The sequence below is a fragment of the Tenrec ecaudatus genome, chromosome 2, assembly GCF_050624435.1.
Source record: "Tenrec ecaudatus isolate mTenEca1 chromosome 2, mTenEca1.hap1, whole genome shotgun sequence".
NCBI classification, from domain to species: domain Eukaryota; kingdom Metazoa; phylum Chordata; class Mammalia; order Afrosoricida; family Tenrecidae; genus Tenrec; species Tenrec ecaudatus.
In genome coordinates this window covers 168,756,065-168,780,558 of record NC_134531.1, presented here as the reverse complement: position 1 = coordinate 168,780,558, position 24,494 = coordinate 168,756,065, and the positions used below count along the sequence as shown (strand labels likewise).

Below are 24,494 nucleotides of genomic sequence, written 5' to 3'. Positions count from 1 at the left end.
GGCACCATTTTTTCCTGTGGCATTGACTCACTTCACGCCTCTGCGTCATGATCTGGTGATTTTCACAGTATCTCTCACTTTTTCATCCTACTACTGCATACTTAATAGACCACAGTAGAGGGTAATCGTAACTTTTACACGCACTGGGAAGTCAAAAAATGCGTGTCCCTCACTGGGTTATAATAGCATGATGGTCCGGAGCCAAACCCACGATATTTCCTAGGTATCCCTGCACAGTGTCTCAGTGCAAAATCTAAAGGGCTGGATTCTAGTCAACTCTCTAGACTTGTCTTCCCCCACCTTTCTACCTGCTCACTCTGCATCAACCACCACCCCCACCACCCCACCTTTCTCTTCCTGGAGCAGGCCAAGCTCATGCCGGCCTCAGAGCGCGGGCACTTGCTGGACCCTCTCCCTTGCCGTCCTCTTCAAGAGCTGAGCTGTGGTCTTCTTCTGGTCAGAGGGCTCTCAGCTTCAAAGCCCATACACCATCTGTGCTAGTCTGAGGAGAACAGGAAAAAAAGTCCAAAGACACTCATAGTTTATAAGAAAGAGCAATTGCACATTAAGGAAACACCCCCGCCCAGTCCAGATCAAATCCATAAGTCTGATATTAGCCCATATGTCTGATATCAGTCTATAAATTCCTCTTCAAACTCATGCAACACATGCAATGATGCCGAATACAGGAAGATAGCAGGCCAGTGGGTGGAAAGTCTTGTGAATTCAGTGGTGGTGGAAGCATCTCAATGCTGGCAGGGGTCTCCACGTGGCTCCTTCAGCTCCAGGACTCTAGATCCATCAATGTAGCTCCATGTGGCTTGTCAACAGGAATATGAAGCAGAGCTTGTATGTGTTGTGCCTCCAGGGAGGAAGACAGGCTCTTCAGGAGAAGGCCATGTGCACACAGAGGCCCCATTGGCTGTGACCTGATTGTCGGGCTAGACTCCACCCCTTCGCAAGTGGCAGATTCTGTAACTGCCACACCCTCTAAAGCAGTGTCTCATCCAAGAGCAGCCCCACCCACAACAAGCATGACACAACCAGTTGCTTATTCGCTGCTGCTGAGTGCCTCCTAATGGCAGAATAAACAGCCCTGGTGCCTCAATGGTTAGGTGCTCATTGGTTAACCCAAAAGCTGACCGTTTGAATCCATTATCAGTTAGTAGGACAATGTGCTCCTGTACGCATTACAGCCTAGAAAATCTTAGGGGGCAGTTCTAACTTGGCACATAGTGGCCCTGTGTGCCAGAATCAACTTAACAGCATACAGCCACAGAAGGGTTCAATGCATATTCATTGAGTCAGCAGTTTGAAACCACCAGCAGCTCTGAGGGGAAAAGGTGGCGCTTTCTTCCCCATAAAGAGTTAAATCTGGACCCCCACAGGTGCAGGCCTATGCTGTCTTACGGGGTCACCATGAGTCAGCCGTGATGGGATGTCAGTGAGTGAGAAGCAAATGGGCGCGGTATAGCCTGCTACCATCCCAACAAGAAAGACAACTAGGCACCAGGCACCCCTTGGTGAAAGAATCTCGAAGGACTCTGACCAAAGAAGATCTCATCGACATGTGCTCAAACCACGAGTTCCAGCCAGCACTTTACAGGCCACGCAGAGGAAATCATTAATCTACATGGCAGGAGCACAATCAGCAAAATCCAAGCAATATGAAAGTCAACAGAACAAATGCCCAGCTCCTTCTAAATGGAATTACAAAGGACGAAAATGAGATGGTGGTGTCTTAGACTGGGCTCTCAAAAGGAGCAGAACCTATGAAGAGTATATAAACCTGCAGAATTAGAGAGTAAATTCCTTCAAGGGAATGCCTCCCCAATTATGGTAGATGGCGAGCCCCAGATTAATGGGTCAGTTGACAGGCTGAAGACCTCGACTGACTGGTTTGCAAGGTCACGGGGACAGATGAACCCCAAACCTGCAGGTCGTACAGCAGCCAGAGACATACAAAATCAAGAAGTTAGGCAGTGAAAAGGGTTCAGGGTCAAGAACACAAATGAGCTGCGCCAGGGCATCTATGTGTAGACTGTAGGCAGGCGACACCCTCAAGGAAACTCCCTAACTTTCGGTAGATTACTTACATCAGACGAAAATGAAAAGTGATTTCACAGTGTCTGCCAAGCAATAGTTAACCACAGTGTCTGCCAAGCAATAGTTAACCACAGCCTCGCCAAGTTGGCATGTACCATTAAACATCCCAGAAGGGAGACGGATTTATTTTGTTTGATCAGGACTACTGGGGGAAAAGCGGTTACACATTGGTTGGGCTACTAACTGCCAGGTCAGCAGTTCGAAGCTACCAGCTGCTCCATGAAAGAAAGAAGAGGCTTTCATTCTATTCCCATAAAGAAGTGCAGTCGCAGAAACTCACAGGACAGTGGTACCCGGTCCTTTAGAGTTGTATGAGTTGGCATTGACTTGATGGCAGTGAGTTGGTTTGGTTTGGCTTAAAACATGTAACTAATTGCAATATGTAGGCCTTATTTGGATCATGATTCAAGCATACTGTATAAAAAAATTTTTAAGTATGAAACAAAATGTTAACACTGCTTAGATGATGATAATGAATTGCTTTTGAATGGCATTGTGGCTATGTTTTCTTTTATATGGTGCTCAAACATCTTGGTTGCTATATACCATTCATAAGTAAAAGAAGCAAAGACTCTGGAGAAATGTCTGACTCCAGGGATGAAGTAAAAAATATGTAAAATAAAGCTGTAACATCTCTTTTTGTGTGCCAGAAAGGATAGAAGAGCTCAAAGAATGAAGGAGCCATGCCCCAAAGGCAAGGAAACCCTGATAAACACCTACAGCAAACATCACTCTCAATGGAGAAATGCCAGCATCATTCCAATTCACGAGTAGAGCAAGAGTCCCACTAATATCACTTCTACCTATATCATGAACGTCAACGCTGGTACAATAAAATCACAACAAGAAATTAGAACTCTGAGTCTGAAAAAATAAATCTCTGCTTATTTTAAGGCCCTCTGATAGCGCAGTAGTTAAGCACCGGGATGTTCACAAAAGGTTGGCAGATAAAACCTCCTTTGAGAGAAAGGTATGGCAGTCTGCTTCCATTATAAGCTACAGCCTTGGAAATTCTAGAGGAACGCTCTCAGCGCTAAACCTAGAGGGCTGCAGTGAATCAACCCACTCAAGAGCAGTAAGTATGTATGATTACTTTAAGAGAACACTCAGAAGACATACAGACTAATACAAATGTTAGGAGAGGTTAGACTGACTGTGAGATTAATATTTTGAGATACAATTTTATATACTAGCAAGAATTAGAAATTAAGAATGCATAAGTAAATTCACTTTTTCTGCAGATGCAGATTGTTAATGAGTCATTCTCCAATCCTGATGCCACCTTCTTCTTTGTATCGTTCGGCTTCTCAGATCATTTGCCCTGAAAAGAAACTGAAATAAGTGTGGTGAAAGGACAGATTTCTCGTGTGCAACTTTCCTGATATGAAACCATGCAGAATCCCCGTGTTCTGTTTTTTAAAACTGCCTCTTCATCTATGTACAGGTTCCATAAGAACACAATTAAGTTTTCTGTTCTGGAATTTCCATTCTCCACAGTTATTTTAATTTTTTTAAATCATTTAATTGATGCTCGTACAGATATTATAACAATCCATAATTCAATTAGAAAAAGCATAATTGTATAATTTATGCCACCAACAGTTTCAAAACATTTTCTTTCTTCGTGAATTCTTTGATATCTGTTTCCCTTTCTCCCCTCCCCTAATATATATCCTTTTCTTACACCCTCCAATGTATCCTTTCACCTAAAACTCTGTTATTTGTTCCCCTTGAGTGGAATTACACAGTCATCATTGCTATCAGTTCCCCTTCCCCTCCCACTCTTTCTGTAGCCTCAGGGAATCATTGCTCCCTTTGTTATTTTTAAAGGGTTTATCTATCTTGGATTTCATGCATCAAACAATCCTGATTATATAAATGAACATACTCAGGTCGATCCTCTGTTCTTGAGATGTTCTCAAAATTCAGATGGGATAAACTCAAAGTGGTATTTGGCTCTCATGGACTTATTTTAATTTTCTTCAACATAACTTTGAACTTCCAAATGAACAGTTGATAGTCTGTCTGATTTCTGCACATCCCGTCTAGGGAAGTCCATGTGCATAGCCACCTTTTGCATTGTCCAAAAAGGTGCTTGATAGGAGCAAGTTTTTGGTCTTGCAAAATTTTATTACGTGATCCCCAGCTTGGTTTCTATCACCAAGACCATATTGTTAACTACTGTTCCTCTCTCTTTATTTCAAACTTTTGCATTCCTGTCACCAATACTTATCAAGGCACCTTGATTGTGTGTTTCTAACTGAAGACATTGGGAGAATTCTTCAATTTGTTCATCACGAGCTTTTGTGGTTTGTGGATAAAAATTGGATAATATTTGGATTGATTGGATTCCCTTGAAGGCAGAGAGATGTAATCCTCTCACAGACAGCACAATACTTCAAGATTGATTTGAAATATCCATTTTTGACAATGAATATAGCACCTTTCCCCTTAATTGCGTTATTCCTAGCATAGTAAATAATATTATTGTCTGATTCAAAATGGCCAATACCAGTCAGTCCATTTCAGCCCGTTAATGTCTAGGACACTGATCTTTATGTGTTCCATTTCATTTTAAATACTTCCTATTTTCCTAGATCCATACTTTGAACACTCCAGTTCTGATCATTGGAAGATTTTTCAGCGGTGTTCTCCTAACCTTAATTTGTGCCCATCAGCAAATGAAGATCCAGGTGGCTCCCCTCACACAGGCTTGACCCAACTACTCCCCCTTGGTTGACTCCACTCGGAAAAAGCAGCTCTTCCTCACAAGCACCTCTTCTTCAGTCACATTTGGAGTGCTCGTCGACCTGAGGGCTCACCCTCCAACAATGTTCTGCTGCTTCCATTCACTAGGGTTTCAGTATCCATAATGCTTCAAAGTCATGTACAAGTTTTTCAGCAACTACTTCTTCTGAAGTGGGGAGTCAAGACCTTCGTGGTTTGTCCTTAGTCTGGAAGCTCTGCTGAAACCTGTTCACTTTGGGTGACCCTGCATTGAAATACCAGTGACACAGCTTCCAGCAACACACAAGCCATCACAGTACAACAGACTGACAGACAAGTGGTGGCACGTTGTGTTAGATCACCATTACTGGAAAGGCACAAATACAGATCTCTTCCAGTCTTCTGATGAGGGAGGCTGCCTTCCAAATGTCCAAAAGCACACACAGAGGAGTGTCTGATTCCCATGTTGCAACTGTTCATTGAAATATTCCAATTGTGGGTAACGAATGTACAAATGTGCTTTCTTCAATTGATGTATGTATGGGGTATGATAAGACTTGTATGAGCCCCCAATAAAATGATTTAAAAGAAACATCAAAAAGGGAAATATTTCCATTGCTAATGCATCAGTTCCTGGGGCCTTGTGTTTTGCCAATGCCTTTAGTGCACCTAGGATTGCTCCCAGCCCTAGCATCAGTCATGATCAGATACTGCCTCCTGAGGTGTCTGAATACTGACCTGTTGCTGGTGCAGTAACACTGTCTGTCAGCTTTGTTTTCTTTTGGTGCTTCCTGTATCCTTCAATATTTCCCCATAGAATTCTTCTATATTGAAACTCAAGGCTTAAATTTGTCTTCAGTACTGGCAGCTTGAGAAATGCCAGGCGTCTTCTTCCTTCTGGATTTCTCAGCTCCAGGTTTGGGGACATTTCATTATAATATGTGACTGTCTTCTTAAGTCTCCCTTTAAAATCTGTTTGGCTCTTTGGTTAGCCCATCATGTCTTCCTTTCACTGTAGCGACTATACAGTCATGAGCAAATTCCCGTCTCTTCCTACATCCATGGCACTCTTTCCTTTCTTTCAAGACCTTCTGCTTTCTTCACGCAGAAGAGCAACGACTGTGGCTTTCAGAATGGGTTATACCTCAACATAAAGAAAACAAACATCCTTAGAACTAGACCAATAAGCAATATCATGACAAATGGAGAAGAGATTGAAGTTGTTAACAATTTAACTTTACTTAGATACACAATTAATACCCATGAAATAAAAGTCAACAGATCAAACACATTGCATTGGGAAAATCTGCTGTAAACGATCTATTTACAGTGATAAAGATCAAAAATGTCACTTTGAGAACTAATATGCACCTGACACAAACTACGATATTTTCAATGGTCTCTTATGCATGTGAAAGCTAAATAATGAATAAATAAAACTGAAGAGGAATTGAAACCTTTGAATTATGGTGTTAGCAATGACTATTGAATATGCCATGAACTGCCAAAAGAATAAATAAAGCTATCTTAGAAGAAGTAGAGCCAGAATGCTCCTTAAAAGCTGGTATGTGGAAACTTGTCTTACATACTTTAGATATGTAATATGTAGAGACTATAAACAATTGTGAGGATGGTACAGGATCAGACAATGTTTCATTCTATTGTACATAGAACTCTATGAGTCAAAATCAATCCAACAGCGCCTTATACAATAGATTGGTCTGGTGTAAATGGGTTTCCTGCAGCAAATAAGGGAAAGCTCAAGTCACAATCAGGTCTCAAGTCTCTGCTTGTATTACATACCTAAATGTCCCATCAGTCAAGGTAGATCACATGTGAAGAAACTAGATGGTGCCTGGCTATCAGAAGGAATAGTGGCTGCCGTATTAAAGACTGGTCTTCAAACAAGCAGCTATTTAAGTGAGGTGTAAACTAAGTCCATGTGAAAGAAGCACAGCAGCCTTGTTAGATCCAAGGACTGCAAATTATAAAATCCAAAGAAGATAATAATAGCAGAGCTTAAATTGTAAGCCCTTGGTTTACAGAAGGCTGTGGATGACAGTGGAAGCCCAAATTGCATTTGCATGATCCACATATGAATTAAGCTTCCAATGCATCTTTGGTCACAGTTGATGGATATATATATCCTTGTTATCTCACAGAGAGCATTGTAAAGTCGATTGTGGGAAATATAGTAAGATTACAATCTACTATCTTGTTACTCCGGTTTTTTTGTTTTGTTTTGTGTTAAGTGAAAGGGAAATATACATGGGTTAAACATCTGGTGAATTCCCTCTGACCATGGACCAGGGATGGGAAGAGCCTTGCTCTCCTTGCAGAACACATTGGAAAGTGGATTATTGCAGCTACAGTTAGGTTAAAATTTAGCCCCTTATCATTTGATGACCCTTACGATCCATTTTAAATTTGCTCTAGTCTTTTAAATTTGTATGCTTTCTTTTTGAGTGAGATTGTTATGCTTTCGTTTGTTATTGTTGCTATGTTTGTTGTTTTTAAAATGCCTTGCTGCATGTGAAATCCAGGATAGGTGTGTCTATAGAGACAGTGACTGGACGAATGGTTCCCTGGGGACTCACGGCGGGCGGGTGGCGGGGGGGGGGGGGGAGAGGGGGGGAGATTGGGAAGATACTGACGATGAGTACAAGAATGAAGAGAACCTTTGCAAACCGGTTGTGGTGGCAATCATACAACTCTTCTTGATGCAATCGAACTATTGGACTGTATTACACGTGAATTATATGCCATGAGTTATACGCCAATAAAACTTTTCTTTAAATAAAAAGTAGACCACACGGCCAACCCCGGGTACTGACAGTGGGAAGAGAAGTTCCAGCTCTCACTGGGAAGGATGACAACATCGACGGTTAAAGGAGAGTGCGATAGGAGATGAGAAGAATTTGGAGGCATTTTGCAATCTACCATAAGGCTAATTGTACACACAAATAAAAATGAGAAGGATTTATATTTCAGATAGTCCCTGGCTGTAAACTTTTGAGGAAAATCACTAGCCCTCTGTGCTTTAGTTCTTAAAGGAAGACTACTGAAAGCAAAGTTGCAGAACATCCAGGATTTTACTTTTCACAGAGCTTTCTTGTCAAAATATGAAATACATGGTGAGGCTGCGACGTTTCCACAAACATACTATTTATATCGATGAATGTCAGGAGACTGAGCATCCCTTTGCTCCAACCTTACAGAGATGCACAAGAATTAGGGAAGGAGGCTATTACTTGGGGGTGGGGGCTTAGATAAACTACATAATTTCATAGTTACAGAATGAAAAATATGTGACTATTTTTAATTTAAAAGTTTACAAACAGCACTACATTTTCTAAAACAGAGGCAATGTTTCCAGAACATTGACAAATACCCACCAAATAGTGGTGAGGCTGTGGTTTCCAAGTATAACTTGAGCCTAGTGGAAACCATTTCTGTCCAGAGACAACCCTGTGGTCAAAGTATCCCTCGATCAGCTTAGACTATTTCTCTCCTGGCTGAATACAATCCTTGGCTACTTGGCAACTTGACAAATATTTTACATTCAAAAGGTCAAATCTGAGTGAATCTGCCCAGAGACTCTGGCAAAGAAGGCCTGGCCCCTCACGCCTGGATGCCCAGCCCTGGCATCTGTCCCCTGCCCTGCCATTCTGACAGCTGTGAAGGTAGGCACTCGGGGTCCCATCTTGAGCTGTCAACACAGTGACAGCCGCCCTTTTGCTGAAGGTCAATCTCTAATTCTTGATCCAAAGAGTCCTCTTTCCTTTAGCATATTCATCTTAATAATTGTATCCTCCCCCACTTTATAGTCTTCAAAACACTTGTCCTTTCACATGGCTCTTTGTTTATTCTTCTCACATAGAACGAGAGTGTCAGAGGAGTCAGGAGTTTCCCCTTTTGATGGAAGAGAAAAGGAGGCCCAGAGTGACCAAGAAATTGAAGATGGGAAGGCAGAATAACATTGTGGGTAGGTTGCTACCCATTATCATCCATGTAGCCTTTGACTAATCACGTAGCATCTCTGTGACTCAGTATCCCATCTCTAAAATAAAACCAGTGGTCATTGAGTTCATTCTTATTCCTGACAACACCATGTGCATCAGAGAAGAACTGTACTCCCTAGGGTTTTCAAACCAGTGTTTGGAAGTCGAGTGCCAGGCCTTTCTTCAAAGACACCCCTGGGAGACTCAAACTTCCAATCATTTGTTATCAGCTGACCATGTTAACAGTTTCTACCCCCCAAGAGCTCTGTTTGTAAACATTGTTCATGCTGCTGATTGGTTCTGACTCGCAGCAGCCCTTTGTACAAGAGAGCAAACCCTGGCCAGTTCCGTGCCATCTTCACAGTCATTCCTGTTTGAGCCCATGGTACAGCCGCTGTGTCAATCAATCTTATCAAAGGTCTTCATCTTTTGCACTAACTCTCCACTTTACCAAGCACAATGTCTTTCTCCAGGGACTGATCTCTCCTGACAACACCCAAAGTACCAAAGGTAAAGTCTCACGATCCTCCTCAATTCGAAGGAGCATTCTAGCTGTACTTCTTCCAAGGCAGGTTTGTATGTTCTTTTAGCAGCCATGGTACTTTCTGCTTTTCTTTTCTTTTTTCTTTTCATTTATTTTTAAAATACTTTTATTGGGGGCTCTTACATCTCTTATATCAATCCATACATTCCTCCAATGTGTCAAGCACATGTGCACATGTACCGCCATAATCATTTTCAAAGCATTCTCTTCCTACTTGAGCCCCTGATATCAGCTCCCCATTTCTCCCCACTCCCTTCCCTATCCACCCTCCCTCACAAACCCTTGATAAGTTATAGACTATTTTTCCATATCGTACATCGTCCTCTGTCACCCCTCACCCACTTTTCCGTTATTCTTCTCCAGCACCGTAAATCAAATGCATCAATTCCTCACCAGTCTTCCTTAGTCCAGCTTTCACGTGCATGTGGGGTGATTGACCATACCATGGATTGGGTCAAGCACACTTTAATCTTCAAAGTGACATCCTTGCTCGCCAGCATTTTAAAGAGGTCCTATGCAGCAGGTTTGTCCTTTGCAATATAACCTTTGACTTCTTGACTACTGCCTCCAAGATCATTGATTGCAGATTCAAGAAAAGGGAAATGTTTTTGACAATTTTTCTGATTTTACTTTGATTTATCATGGAAATATGGTCCAATTGTGAAGACTTTTGTTTTCTTTACATTAAATTGTGATCCAAACTTAAGGCTGCAATCCGTGATCTTCATCAGCAAGTGCTTCAAGTCTCCTCACATTCAGCAAGCAAGGTTATGTCTTCTGCATATCTCAAGTTGCTAATATGACTTCTTCCAATCCTGATGTCATGTTCTTCATAAAGTCAAATTTCTCAGGTTATTTTTCAACGTCGAGATTGAATAAATATGGTGAAATGATACAACCCTGACACACACCTTTCTTTCTTTAAAACCACCGTATCCTTGTTTTGTTCAACTTTTCCTGGTTCATGTACAAGTTCAAATGAGCACAACTAAGTGTTTTGGAATTCCCATTCTATTCAAGGCTATTCATGCTTTCTTGGTTTACACAGTTAATTGTCTTTTCACAGTCTATGAACACACGTAAACATGTTTCTAGTCTCCATCTCATGTCATCAATGATATCCCTCATGCCACAACCTCTTCTAAATACAATTTGAAGTTCTGGTAGCTCCCTGTCAATGTACTGATGAATTATTTTTAGCAAAATTTCACTTGTATGTGATATAATGATATTGTTTGACAATTTCTGTATTTTATTGGGTCATTTTTCTTTGAAATGGGCATAAATGTGGATCTCTTCCTGTTGGTTAGCCAGGTAGTTTACTTAAAAATTTCTTGGCACGTGAGTGAGTTCTTCCAGAGCTTCATCAACTTGTTGAAACATTTAAATTGGTATTCCATCGATTCACTCGAGCTGTGTTTTTCACTACTGTCTTCAGTACAACCTGCCCTTCTTCCTGGTTCTTGCTCAGGTGCTACCTTTCAGAATGCAAGAACGTTAATCAGTTCTTTTTGTCACCGTGACTCTGTATTCTTTCTATTATCCCTTTTTTAACTTTAAAAATGTCTATTGGTCCTTCCTCCATATATCTTGCAATTCAATAGTTCAATCATATGAAGAAGAGCTGTATAATCATTATCACAATCAATTTTAGAACTTTCATCTTCCTTGTACTCATTGTTATTTGTATGATTATTTTGAATTGTGGCAAAAATATACACAAGACATTCTCCAATTCAACAACTTCTACATGTATAATTCAGTGCCATTGATTTTACTCTTCGTGTGGTTTAACCATTATTGATATCCTTTTCCAAATTATTTCACCACCATTAGAATAAACTCAATGTCTCCTAAGCAAATATTTTCCTCCTTCACCCCTGGTAACTATAGCTAAAGTTTGGGTTTATTTGTTTGTCTGATTTTTAAACAGTTTTCTTGATATAATATTCACATATCATCCACCTCCATAATTAACTTTTTTTTAAGCTGTATATACATCATCACAATCTCTTCTAATACTCCTTCCTTCCCTTTTCTAACTTTCCATTGGGAAGTTATGTGGGCATTTACATTTCATATAATCAGTTTTGCATTCAGCAACTTAAACTAATTTTCAAACCCTCTAATATCTTGACCCACCTCTCTCCCACACATGATCTCTCTTTCTTCTCTTGGAATACTATCTTCCTCTTCACCCAAGTTAAAAGAGGTCACCCTCTAGCCTATAGCTTTACCTTCACTTTGCCCTCCCCACCACCACCATCACCCCTGACCCTGGCTCCATAACCATCCAAGTCTTGTTTCTTTGGTTATGAAAATCTTTTTCTTATGTTTTCTTTCTAACAGTGGTCTCATGTAACATATGTTCTTTAATGATTGACTAATTCACTCAGCACCATGTTCTCCAGGTCCATCCAGACCCTGAAGTGCTTCAGTTTCATCAATGTTCTTTGGAATTTTCTGTAGTCCTTAGCTACTTTACATCCAAAAGCAAGTTTCAAAGTCTCTTTTGACATCCACCTTGATATCTTATTTCTTTCTTGGTTTTTAATCTCCTAGTGCTTTCTTTCTGTGTGGTATTCTTGTTGTCATCCATGGCTCATCAATTTTCTACAACTAGTGTCCAATGTGTCAGATACTTTGAGCCAGTCCTGAAATTAGGGTGGGATATACTCAAGGTTGCATTTTGGCTCTCACCATCCTGTTTTAATTATTGTTAATTTCAACCTGAACTTACATGTAAGCAATTGATGGCCTATTCCAAAGTCAGCCTCTCATCTCATTTTGGTTGCAAATCCTGAACTCCTTCATCATCTGTTACTACAGACTTCATCTGTGGACTACATGTAAAATATGCATCATAATATTCATATGCCTTAAGATATTCTAACTCATAGATTATAAAATCTTCAGTAATAATACATTTATAAGTATATAGTTTACATATAATAATAACCCAATAAGTCACAGTATTGTTTTCATTAATTGGATTACTATAATTATGCATAGCTAGTTAATGTAAAGGCAAAAACTAGAAATAAAAATCTTAAAGCCACACAATCTTCCTCCATCTGTCAATAAACTCAAAACCAAACTCACTGCCATTGAGTTGATAATCCAACTCATAGTGCCCCTACAGGGAGCGTAGAACTGTTCCTGTGGGTTACTGAGACTATCGCTCTTTACCGAGAGATAAATCCTCATCTTTCTCCCACTGAGAGACTGGTTGGTTTGAACTGCTAAACATGCTGTTAACCACCTGAGGTAGTTAGTTTATTGTGCCAACCTGGCCAATAAACACATATGGGGTTAATTGAAGGGCGGAGGGATAAATGGCTCGGTGAGCCTCGCCTTTCTAGTTCTTAGGTCTCTTGCTTTGTGATAGTCGGACAAGGGTGCAGCTGCCTTAGCCAGTTCCCTGCTTCAACTGGCAAGGCCCACATCCTGCAAGGCATCCCCAAGGAGAAGCCGCATGGACCAGCCCCGATACAGCCCTGGGCGCTGAAGCAGCCATGTGGAGACCGCTGCCAGCACTGAGATGCTTACATGTTCACTGATTTTGCTTTCCTCCTGCAGTCGGCATCATAGTGTGTGTTTTGTGAGATGGAGGAGGACTTTGTGGATTGGTGTCAGACATAAGGGTTAATGTTGGGCTTGTGGGCTTGGGCAGCACTGGGTTGGGATGTTTTCTTAATGTGCACTTAACCTTTATATAACACTCTCTCTTATACATGAGTTTCTGTGGATTTGTTTCTCTAAAGTACCCAGACTAACACACCACCCAACATGTAGCCCACTTTGCTGTAATGGGGCTCCTCTCCATCTTTTAACCAAGAGTAGAAGTTCTGGTTGTTTTCAGAAGTGAGAAGTAAACTGTCTTATGAACTAATCTGGAGGTCTCCATTAGACCCATCACCTTAAAAGTTTTTCCCAGTTGGCCAAAACTTCAGAAAAGAACCAGTTGTCCCTGAACCTTTAGTTAGTTTCAAAAGGGGATTTTATTCACAATTGAATTAGTCTTCAGAAGAATCCAGGAAAATCGTTTTGTCCAGATAAATCAATTCTACAGGCAATTAAAGTTCTAATTTATATCAAAGAGTATTAATTCCTCTTCCAAAGAATCTTTCCTCAAATTTTCTCAGAAATCACAAAATTTTGTTTATTGGATGTTTTATCCAGCTTCATCCATGAGTAAGTATTGGTGCAAATGTTAGTGAGCAGCATAAAGTTTACAAGATTGGCAAAAGGAAGAAGAAAGTAAAAATTAAATGTCAGCTGTCAACTCCTGAAAATCCACTAGATTTTTGCCTACCAGAAAGTAACTGAAACTGTATAACGACAGATTTCAAATACAAGCGAAGTCTTAAAAGTAGATGAATTGACTTCAAATGTAATTGTGAACTGTGACCATATACAGATAACATAAAACAGGAGTGAAAATAAAGACAGACTCCATAGGAAATACACTGACTATGACAGGGAACCGCCGCCTGTCTGTTTGTCCTACTGCGGTGGCGTGTGTGTTTTAGGACTTCTGGAAGCTTTGTCACTGGTATTTCAAATACCAGCAGGGTCACCCAAAATGAGCAGGTTCCAACAGAGCTTCCAGACTAAGAACAGACTATGAAGAAGGAATAAGCTTTCTGCTTCTGAGGAATTTACCACAAAAATGTAATAAGCACAAATGAAACATTGTCAGATATGGGAAATCTCATGAATAGAAGCACTGAATTATCCGACATAGTGACAAAAGATGAGCCCTCAGGTCAGAGGGCACCCAAAATCTGACTGAGGAAGAGCTGCCTTCTCAAAGTAGAGTCAACCATAATGGCACTAAGGGAGCAAAGCCTGTGGGAGTCAATCCCTCGGGACCTTCATTTGCTGATGGGGCATGACCCAAGGTAAGGAGAAACAGATGTAAACCTCCACGAATAATCAGACCTTGGAATGTATGGAATATGAATCTAGGAAAATTGGAAATTATAACAAATGAAATGGAATGAATAAAGACCAACATTCTAAGAATGCATGGGCTAAAATGGACTGGCATTGACCATGTTGCATCAGAAAGAAGGCCAAGGCATTGTTGTATGACATCAAAAATATCATACATGAAGAAAACCAAAGGTTATTAAGAAGATAGGTGAGAAAGAAAGATCAAAGTATATGTCAGCCCTCCAGATTCCTTAGCCCTCAAACCTAAACAGTGGACTGAGTGGCTTAAAGAAAAAAGGAGGAAAGTGAACTGAAATGAATTTGGAGTCTTGTGACCAACAAGTTCACTTCAAACAATAACACACACACACACACAAAGTTGGTAATGGAAAAATCCTATATGTATTTCTTTTTAAATCCTATTTTCACAACACTGAAAGGCCATTCAAAAGTAAGCCTGATGGAAATGGAGCAATAACAAAATATAGTTGCTGCATCTTTTGAAGGACTTAAATAAAGATGGAAAAAAAGTATATGTCAGAAGAGACTCTGAAACTTGCTTTCAATCATAGAGTCGCTAAGGCAAATGGGAGAGATAATGAAGTGAAAGCGTTGAACAGGAAACTTCAAAGAGAAGCTCAAGATGTCAAAGTAAGAGACCCAGAGTTAAAGCTAAGAGATTGAAAATATATAGACCATGGGCATTACTCATTCCTCCAGCTCTGGTCCACTGTTGTGCCAGGGGTCTATTCAGGCCTGTGTCTACCTGGTTCCTGAATCAAGCAGAGATCCCATCTAAACACCATCTAAACTGTCTTGCAGCAGCAGCTCCCTGCTCCAGGTGGCCAGGCAGGAGATCCAGACCAGCACTGTTTCCAGGGATATTGACGCAGCAGCCAAGAGTACTGGTGTTGGGGCAGCCACAGTCAGTGTGGCTGGTTCGGAGCTGGCATTGGGACGGTGTTCGGCAGCTTGATCATCAGCTATGCCAGGAACCCATCTCTCAAGCAGCAACTCTTCTCCTATGCCATCCTGGGGTTTTCCCTGTCTGCGGTTAAGGGGCTCTTCTGTTGGATGGTTGCCTTCCTCATCCTCTTCGCCACGTGAAGCTCTGTGGGGTTCACCAACCTGTCCCTGCGGCTTCAGCTCCAGACCATCCCCTGTGTTGTAGTGTGCTAAGCTTTACCATTAAACACAAAGTTTCTCTCTTTAAAAAAAAAGCCAAAGTAAAATATTGTAAGAAAATATGTAAAGACCTAGAGTTAGAAAACCAAAAAGAATATATTCAGCAGACCATAAGTCAAAAGACTAAAGTAATGGTTCTCAACCTTCCTAATGTCTCGACCCATTAATACAGTTCCTCATGTTGTGGTGCCTGCCCCCCAAACCATTAAATTATTTTTGTTGCTACTTCATGACTGTCATTTTGCTACTGTTATGAATTGTAGTGTAAATATTCGATATTCAAGATATATTTTCCTTGTTCAAATTGAACATAATTAAACATAATTAAACATAATTAAACATAATTAAAGCATAGTGACTAATCAAAAACAATGTGTAATTATATATTGTGAAATATTTATGTGTTTTCTGATGGTCTTAGGTAACTCCTGTGAAAGGGTCCTTTGACAGTTAAAATAAAATCAATGATGAATAAATTGAAATATTATACCAATTTCTTCAGTCTGAAATTAATCAAACATGCAATGAAGATGCACTAATAATTACAAGTGACTGGAAAGTAAAATGTGAAAACAAAAAGGAAGGATTAGTAGTTGGAAAACATGGCCATGATAATACATATGAAACTGGTGATCACAAGATAAAATTTTGCAAGACCAACAGCTTCTTCATTGCAAATACTCTCTTTCAACAAGATTAATGTGAGCTATACACGTAGACTCCACTAGATGGAATACACAAGAGTCAAACTGGGTGCATCTATGGCAAGAGATGACAGAAAAGGTCAGTATCAGCAGCCCATCGAAGTCACGGGCTGACTAGGGAACAGACAGACCATCACTACACTTACGTAAGTTCAGAAAATTAACACAAGCCTATTAGAAGCAAGGTACAACTTTGAGATTTGACACATTGTACACTAAGGATAGGCCTCGTGAACTGTGAGATGACATAAAGAACATCATACGTGCACATACATTCCTGGGCTGAGGTCCAGGTAATATGGCAGAAGTCAGACTAAACCCAGGGATAAGTACGGTAGCCAACTAAAAAGGAGGGGGGAGGGGAGGAAACACATGGGTAGCCATGGGAAAAGGGTACTAACTCACCCAAGGGAAGGGTGTTGTTTATATCTCCACAGGGAAAGAGGGACCAGACTTCCACGGGATGCTCCAAGACAAGAAAACAATGCACTGGCTTGAAGCAAGGAACCAATAGAGAGGCCTGAGGGGCAGCCTCATTCCCAACTAAGTGAACAGCCTTCCCTCCCCGCCAGAAGAATTCATTTCAGAGGGCAGCACTGAAGCTACAGCACAGAGGGAGGGACATGTCTGATCAGAGCACACAGGAGCAAATTAAAGGGGAGGGAAAAAGAATGAAGCACATCCTGGTCCACCAAACCTGAGGACGATATTTCTGCTCAGAGCAGCCAATGCACGGAGAAAACCATAGGGCCAGCCCCACGACCAGACACGACGTCTCTCACTGACCCATAGTGATACGGGGGACAGCACTGGAGACACACTGTGGGAATTGTATCCAATCTGACCCCGCCACACTGAGGTGAAACACTATGGGCATGCAACAGAACAAAATTATTTACAGGGTTTTTTTCGGTGGTGGTGGTGGTTTTTGTTGTTTTGTCGCTTTGTTTTGCTCTGTCTTGTTTTTGAGCATATTATTATCTCTGCAGTTCTATCTAGATAAGATAGATAGGATAAACAATCTGGAGGAGATGCTCACCCTCCCAACACAATCACTGAAGACAAAGTGGGTGCATAAGCAAATGTGAAGAAAGCTGATGGTGCCTGGCTATCAAAAGATATAGTGTCTGGGTCTTAAAGGCTTGAAGATAAACAAGCAGCCATCTAGCTCAGAAGCAACAAAGCCCACATGGGAGAAGCACACCAGCCTGTGTGATCACAAGGTGTCGATAGGATCAGGTATCAGGCAACAAATATACAAATGTGCTTGACACAATGGATAGATGTATGAATTGTGATAAGAGTTGTGCAAGCCCCCAATAAAGTAATTTGTTATAAATTAAAAATGGAATGGCATACATGAAGAAAGCAAGAAGCTCACTAAACTGACAGGAAAGAAAGCAAAGACAAAAGTGGATGTCAGAAAAGACTCGCATGTAAAGCAGCTGAAACTAATTAAAGAAATGATGAAGTAAAATAACTGAACAGAAAATTTCATAAGGCAGCACAAGAAGGCAAAGTAAAGTATTACAATAAAATACGCAAAGACCCGAAGTTAGAAAACCAAAAAGGGTGAGCTTAATGAGCACTTCTCAAGCTGAAAGAACAACAAACAAACAAAAGTCAACCTTTGAATTGCAATGCTGGAGGAGTCTATGGGCAAAATATTGAACAACCCAGGAACCATCGAAAGACAATGGGAGTAGTACATAGAGTCACTATACCAAAAATAACTGGTCCACATTCAACCATCCCAATACGTAGCTTATGATAAAGAGTCGATGGTTTTGAAAACAGAAGTCCAGAGCATCCGTGCCATCTCAGCCTGGAGGTGGCAGCAAGGTCCATTTTCAGTGCGTGGTTTACCCTGCCAAGCACTTCTGCTGGATGCCAGCAAGGGAGGGCGTGTGTTGGGCACTTGGCTGCCGAGCAGGGCAGAGTGGCTTCTGGGGGTACCATCGATCCAGTCAAAGGAAGAGGAGCGCATTGGCCAGTTTATCCTTTCCCAGGCTGCTAAGGCAGTCATGACTGGTCATCTAATGATAAGGAAATTGGTTGCAGAGAAATTGAATATCCCTTAGCACAATATTCGCTTGCCAAGAACTGCATAAACAAAGAAATAAATACTTGCAAAAGACTCATTGAATCCATATCCCAATTTCAACTTTAACATCTCTCATGAAGAAGACTATGCGATACTTGCTTCTGAGCTGCAAGTTGGAATTGATATCATGAAGACTAGCTTTCCAGGTCGTGATTCAATTCCAGAATTCTTTCATATTATGTGAAGGAAAATTTACTAACAACGAGTGGGAAACCATCAGAAGCTTTAAGGATGAATGGACTCATCTGGATACGTTTCCTAGAAATTGGACATTGAAAGGAAGCTTTATAAAAGCCATTGGTGAAACAAAAATGTGTATGAATATTTAACTGGAAAGCCAATGTGCTCAGTAAACGTTCACTCAAATCACAATAGTGTTAAAATAAATAAACACACGCTGAGAAGTAACAGACAATCCCATCACTTAAAAAATAAAAAGCCATTAGTGTTGGATTAGGATTTGAATTACAGTGGCTTGAATTTGATATATCCTCATTAAACTTGGATGCAAACCAAGTTTTTAGAGAAACTCGTTCATCCCTGGATGGGAAGGCAGAAAAAGAATGGGTATTTGAGGAAGGCAAAACAGATGCGCAGCATTTTGTTGCAGTAGCTCTTGGGAAACGCAGCGGGTGTCAACGTCAGGATGTTCCCTCTCAAGATGATGCTGAGCCTACCCACAGGCCATCTCAGGTTCTGACCTTTAACGATTTAATGGCATCTGCTCTTCCTATGACCCTTAGGATCCTCCATTTGGGGACTGTTTTTGCTTCACAGAAGGAATACTAATATGAAATGGTACGAAATCATGATATGACTTCTTAAGTAACAAAGAAAAATAAAAACTTTGTAATCCTTGGTACTCACTGAAAAATGACTACCTTCATATCAAATTTTGTTTTCAAAATAGTTAAAAACAGCAATCACCTTTCCTATTTTTTTCAAAAAAATTGATTTCTAGTTCAGTAATGCTCAACTAAATAGGTTGACCTCTTTATCTCTCCCCTAAATCACATTCATTTGACAAAATAGAAAAGGGTGATAGAATTATAAACATATGCTGGGGGTGGAAGGAAAGGTGAGATAGAAGATGGAAACATTTAGATTTATCTTTCAGAAATAACTGCTTTCAAAACCTTGTTGTATATCCATTCAGAATTTTTTCTTGGCAAATGAAATTTCCAACAGTTATTTCCTTAAAATGGGAGCATGTTTGTTTGGCTGTGAGATTTGTTTTTGTTGTAATTGTGCATCCACTGCTCATTCAAATCAATAAATATAACTCCGGGAAAAAAGTGCAAGATGTATTGAGGGCATCAGTAAAAAAACGAGACTCTGAAAATTGACAAAACACCAAGCAAAATATTTTAACAAACTGAGGTAACACTGGAAGCACTCACCAGTCTACACCAAGAGAGCTACCTGGCCAACTGATTGATGGAAATTCATATTTGTGCCTATTCCAAATAAAGCTGATCCAACAGGATGCAGAAATTATGACTGAATATTATTAATATCACATGCAAGTAAAATTTTTCTGAAAACAATTCAGCAGTTACAGCTGCTCATTGACAGGGAGTTGCCAGAAGTTCAAGCTAGAGTCAGAAGAGGACACAGAACAAGGAATGTTATTGCTGATGTCATATGGATCCTGATTAAAAGCAGAGAATGCCAGAAATATGTTTACTTGTGCTTTATTAACAATGCCAAGACAGTCAGCTGTGTGGATTTTAAAAACCTATGGTTCACTCGCTATGCTCACATGGTGTACTGGGTTATGCATTAAACTGCTAACAACAAGGTCAGCGGTTTGAAACCATCAGTAGCTCAATAAGAGAAGGATGTGGCTTTCTAATCCCCTAAGATCTACAGTGTCAGAAACCCACAAGGACAGTTTTACCCTCTTCTATTGGATCACTAGGAGTCCGAATTGGCTTGATGGCAGTGAGTGAGGCATGTAAACTTATACATAAACCAAAAGGCAGTCATTTTAAGAGAGACATATTGTATGATTCAAAATCAGGAAAAATATGCCTCAGTGCTGTATCCTTTTACCATATTTATTCAATCTGCATGCTGAGCAAATAATCAGAAAAGCTGGACCATGTGAAGAAGAATCCAGCATCAAAATGGGACCAACAGCTGGTGGAAATAACAACGTGTGAGTAACAACCTACAAGCATGAAGGACTTGAGGCACTTGATGAGGAAGATCAAAGCCTATGTCTTCAGTACAGATTACAACTTAATGTAAAGCCTCTTCACTGGACCAATAGACATGGTGACAAATGGAGAACGGACTGAAGTTGTCGAGGATTTCATTTTATTTGGACACACAATCATTGCTCCTGAAAGCAGCAGTCAAGAAATCAAAGGATATATGGCATTGCACAAATCTGCGGCACACGGTCTCTTGAAAGTGCTAAGGAGTAAAGCGTTCATTTTAAGCACCAAGGTGTGGCTGATCCGTGGCACAGAGTATAACAGCTTCAAGTGCTGTCAAAGCTGGACAAGGAGCAATGAAGACAGGAGAAGAATCGGCGTATTTAGATTATGATGTATACTGAAAGTACTATGGAATGCAAAGGGATAAATAAAACTCTTGGAAAAAGAACAGTCAGAATGCCTCTTGGGAAAACGGTGGTACTTCATCTCAGGCTGTCTGGACATTTCCTCAGGAGCGACCAGTCCTTGTTAAAAATATCAAAACGAGAAAGGCCCTCCAGGAAATGGATGGCCCCAGTGGCTGTAACAACTGTGAGGGCGGCACGGGGCTGGGTCACAGGACCACTGCAAATCCGAACAAACGCAAGGACACCTAACCACACCAATGAGGGTGAAAGACAAAGGCATCATGAAGAGAGAGCCACAGACCAGCAGTTCAAAACCACGGGGCGAAATAGACGGCCTTTCCGGGAAACTCACAGGGGCAGTTCTCCCCTGTCCTATAGGCATTGACTCAATGACAGTGAATTTTATATAGAGATAGTGTGGTAGTTACATAATTTCGTGTCAACTTGATAAATAAGTGTACGGCTGGAGTCTAACCTGTCAATCAGGTCACAGCGTGATGATGCTTCCTTGTGGGCATGGCCTTCTCATGAGGATTCTGGGGGCTTCCTCTCTTTCTCCCTGGAGGTAGGCTTCAGTCTCTGCTTCCCTTTCTTGCTGTTGAGACCCTTAGAGAGCTGGAGGAGCCACGTGGAGACCGGCACCAGTGCTGACATGCTTCCAATGCCTTTTCACCGGCCTGTGATCTTCCTGCATTTTTGTGCCATTATATGTGATGCATAATCCTGAAGAAGGATTTATGAACTAGCACTGGATTTATGGATTGATATTGGACTTATGGGATGGGATGTTTTCTTAACATACAATTGTTCTTTGATATAAAGTTCTTTCTTAAACATATATGAGTGTCTCTGGTTTTATTTCTCTCATCAACCCAGCCTAACACACACGCACACACGAGAGAGAGAGAGAGAGAGAGAGAGAGAGAGAGAGAGAGAGAGAGAGAGAGAGATTTAGATACCAAAGAAAGAGAGAAACCCATAATATTTTTGTCTGGCTATAATTCCATTTGGGAATTGGTTGTCTTCGCTATATTGAGATAGAATTATTTTAACGTAAGTCTTAAATCAATCTATTTTAAGATATAGAAGAGTAAACAAGAAATAAAAGAAGCAGAGATGGGGGAAGAGTGATATCTAGCCACATGAAGATCACCAAAGAACAGAAACTCAAGAATACAAGGACCTTCCCCCAGAGCCAATAGAGAAAGCTTTCTCAGACCCAGTACCCTGAATTCAGAGTTCTAGCTTCCTAAACTGTGAGAAAGGTAATTTCCGTTTGCTAAGGGCACCCACTTACGGTATTTCTGTTATACCCACCCTGGAGAACTAAGACACCTTTGCTGTGCTTTGACCAAAGAGCAGTGTGTCATGAATTTCCCCTTGCCATTAAATTAAGCACAAATTTCTTTTGTTTCTAGTTAGCACCTGCCCGAGCCAAATATGATGGTGAAACATTTGCTCTCGAATGCTTCTCCCTTGTCACAGAAATATCGCAACCCGCATGAAAGTGCATTGATGCTTTTCATTAGCTTGTTCAAAGGTATAAACCAAACCTTATTGAAGGGACATGTACGCCATTTGAATTCCAAATGCATTTACAAAGATCAGCTCTATTACGGTGCATAGTAAATTAATGCATAATGAGGAGATATTCCAAACCAATTGTTTCCAAGTTATGATTTTAGATGATCTTCATTTCCCTTTTGAAAATATGCCTCATTACTTTGAGCATAACATGAGAAGTTGTTGGCTTTTCCAGCATCACATTACATCTTCAGTTTTGACGGCTGTGCTCTTGCATGATTTGACACACTCCCCTAGCCACACTGGACTCTGCCCATTTAAGAGAAATCCTTCGGCATCAGGTTCATATATCCCCTACTCTGTGAAACCTTGCTAGGACTCCTAGGTCGAGTGAGCACTCCCTCCTCGGGGTTCCTCCACCCTGCACCAATGCATCCGCGCTTACCCACTGGAGCTCCGCGAGGCTGAGACGGTGTGTTCTAAGCATCCATGTGCATCTCCTGGAGTGAAGCCAAGCCTCAGAGAAAGACTGACATATTAAGTGGAAAGTTATCTGGCATCCCCAAATCCTTCTTTCCTCATATTCTATCATCGGTTCTCTACAACATCTGCTTTGCTCTTTAATCACTAAATACTGGGTTTTTTTTACTGTCCTCAGCCTACATCAAAAAGGGGCCTGGTGGTGGTGAGGAAAGAAACAGTTTCTTCAGAATTTTTTTGCCCTTAGAGAGCAGAACTCCAACTCTCACAAAAATTCCTCTTTTGTATCACTTTGGTCCAAATTCCTAAGAAAGAGATTTGATAGCCAAGTTTGAGTCATTGTGATGCAGTTTGCTCAATTCAGAAGAGATGAGCAGGGATGGGTGGCACAAGACCAAGGAGGGGGAACACTGTAGGGGGGAGGCAGTTATAAAAGAAGGAACAGTAAGTGAGGCCCGAGCAGTCAGCCCAAAAGGTGACTCCTATATTCCTACATTTAACCCACGGCACCGCCAGGGTTCCTTTGCCTTTTTTTAAAATACTTTTAATGGGAGCTCTTACATCTCTTATCACAATCCATACACTCCTCCAATGCATCAAGCACATTTGCACATATGCCACCATCATCATTTTCAAAGCATTATCTTCACACTTGAACCCGATATCAGCTCCCTATTTTCCCCTTCCCTCCCCTGCTCGCCTTCCCTCACGAACTCTTGATGAGTTACAGATTATTTTTTCCATATCTTACATCATCCTCCATCGCTCCTCACCCAGTTCCTTTGTCTTTATGTGTAATGTGTATCAACAGATATGGGGAGACCGAGGAAGAAGTGCTATCTACTCACACTGAAGTGTACATGTCTACCCACAGCAGACAATTGGTTGCTCTTTAGGCATCTATCAATCAGATATTGATAGTCAAGTTATCTTGGTATGCTGTCAAGTTTTCCCCAAGTCTGGTTCATATTAGAATGTCAGCAGAAGTTATGGGAAATGTGGCGATTACGTAATCTCTGGTCAACTAGCAAAAGGGTGGAGTCTAGCCTGTCAATCCGGCCATAGCCAATGAGGCTTCCCTGTAGGTATGGCCTTTGCCTGAGGATTCCAAGAACTCCTGCAATCCTCTCCAGAGACAGTAGACTCACTGTGCTTCATGCTCCTGATAACAAGACACATGGAGCTACACTAGAATCCTGGAGCTGGAGGAGCCACGTGGAGACCCACACCAGCACTGAGATGCTTATACAGCCACTGGATCCACAAGACTTTCCACCCACCGGCCTGTGATCTCCCTGCATTTTGTGTCATCGCATGTGTTGCATGAGTCTGAAGAAGAATTTATAGATTGGTATTGCACATATGAGCTAATGGACTTGATATGGACTGGGCTGGGGTGTTTTCTCAATATATGATTGCTCTTTTATATAAAGCTCTTTCTTATACACACATCTATGAATTTGTTTCTCTAGCCAACCCAGACTAACACAGTATGTCACTTCCAGTATTAGGTTATAAAAGGACTGTGGCTTCCATCTGGGCCATCTCACACCCTGCCGCTATTTCTGTCCCTAACTTTTAGGAGTAGAAGAAACCATGTTGTATTATA

General features: G+C 41.0%; 2 pseudogenes; both read left to right on the top strand.

Annotated features, from left to right (window-relative positions):
* The window catches only part of LOC142440185 (ATP synthase F(0) complex subunit C1, mitochondrial pseudogene), a 49,910-nt pseudogene extending 34,487 nt beyond the window's left edge, over positions 1–15,423 (top strand).
* An 849-nt stretch (positions 15,424–16,272) lies between these two features.
* Positions 16,273–19,121, top strand: LOC142440184 (L-aminoadipate-semialdehyde dehydrogenase-phosphopantetheinyl transferase pseudogene; annotated as a pseudogene).
* Positions 19,122–24,494: the final 5,373 nt, after the last annotated feature.